The sequence below is a fragment of the Calidris pugnax genome, unplaced genomic scaffold (assembly GCF_001431845.1).
Source record: "Calidris pugnax isolate Ruff unplaced genomic scaffold, ASM143184v1 scaffold18, whole genome shotgun sequence".
In the NCBI taxonomy this organism is placed as follows: domain Eukaryota; kingdom Metazoa; phylum Chordata; class Aves; order Charadriiformes; family Scolopacidae; genus Calidris; species Calidris pugnax.
In genome coordinates, this window is record NW_015090812.1 from 8917049 (window position 1) to 8921221 (window position 4173).

The window sequence follows — 4173 nt, forward strand, 5'->3', positions numbered from 1 at the left end:
GGCTTTTCTCCTGCTCCGGGTTCGGTTCCCGTCGGGAAATGCCCGCCGGCCGGGCTGTCCCGTGATAAACCCGACAGACGGCACCGCACGGGGGGAAACTGCAAAATACAGACCTAACAGATAAAGGCTGCGCCAAGGGTATGCGTTCACGTAAAGGTCTCCTTGTCTGCTCTTTGTCTTGGCCTCCCCAAGCTTTTTTTCCTGCTTGGAAGACAAGAATTCCCCCAGTTTTATTTGCAGCCTCAAATAACCGGAATCCAGGGAAATTTTGGAGCCAGTCACGCTCCTTTTGCTTCAGCTCTTGTGCTGAAAGGTGCACAAAGAAGTGGCACTTCCCCAGAGGACTGAGGCCCCTTTGGTTGCAGCCACACAAGAATATGTTTCCTTATTTGCCCAAGAAGATTGAAAGTCAGATTAAAGCAGAGTGGTTTTACCTGAGCACTTCTGGGTAGGTACAATCAATCTTCCTATTGTAGTCAAAGATACAACCCTCAGCAGGAGCAGACTTTGGCCTGTAACAGAGAAAACCTAATCTTAAACACAACTCAATAAAATTATAACCAGTTTCAACTTTTACTCCAGGCTTCCATTTTTATAAGTGATTTATAAACATTCAGAATTGGAAAAGAGTAAGATTAGATCAGAAATGAGGCGATCTATATATGCAACAAGGCTTTGAAGAGGCTGTTATTTATTTCCAGAAAGAGAATTCTGCTGGAGATTCTTTCTCTGCTGTTCTGACATGAACTGCTCAGGAGGCTTAAAGGCACAAAGGTTAATTAATCTCTTGGGTGTGCACATGACCAGATTTTTCTGTTGTGCAGCCTGTTTTGAAAAAATACAGGAAAGTGGAAAAAGACTGCAAGGACAAGACAAGACAATTAAAAGTAAGAAGAATAGAAAATTGAGAAGAAAGAATCATGGGGGAGGAATCACCACTGGGTTTAACTTATTTTTTTATGGAGACCCTGTCAATCACAAATCCATTTGAAAATCCACAGTCTTAATGCAATAGAAGATGCTTGAATTATATTAATGTCACATATGAAAACTGTAACAAACCTCAGCCCCTGACAATGTAATAGGGAGTAAAAGAGAAAAGGCAAGGAAGATTAAAACATTTTGTCATCAAAAGGCAGTGACCATCCAAACATACAGTTTATTGATTAAAAAAAAAAAAAAGACGTGGAGAAGCAAAAGTTAATGCAAGACATTTTGACCTAGAAAGGCCACCTTCACTTGAGCAAAACAATGAAATCAACTATGTGTATTGTATATTTAATGATATGTAATTGTTTTCATTAAAACTATTGTGCACCACCAGCTGCTTGTGCATAAATGCCCCACGGCTTGGGAACATGGCAGTTGTTGACTTTTCAGTTTGACTTTCTGCATATATTCTATGAAAATGTCCCCACATGGCCAGGATTTTACTCTTACCATGCCCCTTATGGTACACAGTAAGTTCAGTATGTCCAAGTTTCAGCAGGCTTTCTGCACACACAGTGATCACTACAGAACACACGTGATGATGTCCTAATGTTGCTGGCCTCAGAGGGCACGCATGGACCACCTCTGCTGCACAACTGATGTGTATATGCTCAACGCGTGGCCAGTGTTGCCCAAGCCCAGTTCGCACTGCTGTTCTAAGTCCATCTTACTCTACAAGACCTGGCTACACTTAGGTAAAATCCTCAAATTCTCTTCTGACAACATGCACAGAAACCCAAATGTGTGCTAGTGTCCCGAAACAGGACCCATTTCTTTTCCTTTTATTTTTACACACAGCAGGGGTTTTGTTTTCCACATCAGGGACCCATTCCCAACCAAAATACGTGGCAGACACTGTGATCAAAATGATACCTGGAAAATCTGGCATGGTTACCATCTTGGAAATCTCTGGGTAGTTCCAGTGCTCCAGCACTGCAGGGCCAGCCAGCTCCTCTTTGTTAAAGCATAAGCTACTTTTTGTGGCCATAGCTGTATGGATGGGTGCAGAGAGGCCCACACTGGGGCTTCTGATGCTCCATGCTAATCAGGTACCAGCTGATCCTGTCTGGCAGCTATTTTAGCAGAAGACTACACCACAGCTAATCCGCTGTGTGAAGAACAGAGTGTGGAGAAGCAAGGTCTGGTCTGGAGAGAACTCCCTCCTTCCAGCACCCGCTTGGGTAGACATGCCCTTTCTTTCTTAGAGAATTTTGTGGTTTGTTTGTGTTTTTTTTTTTAATCTAAGTAGCATCTTACAACTAAAGATTGAAAAAGGCTACAGAAACCCATCTGCTCACTCAACGAGGAGTGGCCCTGACATTTATCACTCCAAAGCCTCCAGAAACCTATGATTGGAAAGACTAGCTCAGAAACTAATCAAAAGTAATGAGGCCATGGACATATGAATAGAAATGCAATGCTTAAAGCACAAACCCAGAACAAACTGCATTGTGGTACCTGTACAAAATGGGTATGTTATGCATCTGAAAGTGTGAGAAATAAGCATAACAAGCAATAAAGGCGTCTGAAACCATGAGAAAGTCATTACTGCTTTGTCCATCAGTAAGCATGCTAGAGTTGCAGTAAGACTACATTGTTCTAGATATTTAAATTAGAACTACCTGACTTTTCAGGGATTAATGGCCTGAGTCAATAGGTAGGTATAGACATGTCTCAATTCATAGACCTCAATTATTGTAACAGCATTGTTGTCAAGAAAGTAACAAACTTATTTTTTTTGTAAAAGATTAAGCATACTGTAACAATGGAAACAGCAGTAGGTACATTATTTGCATTAAGGTGAGTGCAGGGGTTTTTTTCTGAGTAGACATATACATATTATTTTGCTTTTATTATTTAAGGAGTAATTTCATCTGGTACCGAAACCTCTTGGGTGAAATACCACATGGGTATGGTCGCCCAGCAACACTACACAGGGATGTAGACTACAAACCTTTAAAGTTTGTTACTCCCTTGTGGTTTTCTCGTTACAATTTCTAATCAAGTTTTAACAGGTATGAGAAACACAACTGTAAACTTCAAAACAGACTAGTAAAAATCAGTTGGTAAACACGTTTATCACTTTTGACTAAAGCAAGCGGGGTTTTTTTTGTCATTGATATGTACTTAATGGCCTTTAGTATGCATTATTTAATAAAACTTTTACAATTAAATTCAGGGTTTGGTCCTCAAAAAGTACCACAACAGCTTCAATTCAGTCTTGAATCTAAACACAATAATTACAAGTATTCACTCAGCCTCAATAGTCCTCGGAGTAGTTTCACTCAGGGAATGAGTCAAAACTCCCTGAAGTGAATATTATATCTTCCAAGAGTTTCCATCCTACCCCTGAAGCTCAGAGGTTAGACTTAAGTTTCAGGTTTTTTTCTGACTTGCATCACTTGGTTCAGTCTTCCCATTGATGGAGAAGAATCAATGAAAACTTTGGGAATTAGTACCAGGCTGAGAAGCCAGTTGGTAATACAGAGTGAGAGGATACAGATTTCATCCCACATCTATATCACGTTGTTAATGCTTATTGCGTTGTTAATAGAAGGTCTGATTTTATTGATAATGAAGTCAGTGCAGTGGCTAACTTCCATTCACCCAAATGACATGCCAGCCATCTCTTATTTTTCCTCAAACTCCTGTGTATCCTCTGCCTCCTTGATGACTTATAATTATAGCTTTCTTAAGACTAAGGCATTAAAAAAGTAATTTATTCTTGCAATAAGCCGTCTGAATCATCTTCCCGTTAATTGTTTACAACCATTACACTGGATATTTCCACGGCACCTCCCCGAACGCTCTCTGAAAAATTATCTCCATTTATTCAATTTTTTAAATTTTTTTCTTTTTTTTTTTTTTTTTTTTTTCAACAGCCGGGGGCCGTGTCCCCGTTCAGATAAAGGCGGCGACAGCCCGCTATCGACCAACCCGCCAAGGATGGCCGCAAATCCGCCAAGTCATGCTGCCCTTGCAAGGGGCGGGCAGGGCAAGGGAGGGGCGGCAGCGGCGGCCCCCCCCTCCCCTCCCCGTTCCGCGGCGGCGGAAGGAGCCCGTCTCCTCGCGAGAGCGGGGCGGATATAAAGGGGCGGGCGCGGGGGGGCTGCCGCAGTGTGGGCCTTCCTGCGGCGGCGGAGACTGCGAGGCTTCCGCTCTTTGTGTAAGTGCGGGGGGGCG

At 42.3% G+C, this 4173-nt stretch overlaps 1 protein-coding gene across 1 annotated transcript in view; it reads left to right on the forward strand.

Moving 5' to 3' along the window:
- Positions 1-4005: 4005 nt before the first annotated feature.
- Positions 4006-4173, forward strand: part of PRDX1 (peroxiredoxin 1) — a 7695-nt gene continuing 7527 nt past the window's right edge. Inside the window, exon 1 of the mRNA XM_014939044.1 lies at positions 4006-4156. The gene's annotated coding sequence lies outside the window, so the exon portion shown is untranslated. The remainder of the gene's footprint in view (positions 4157-4173) is intronic.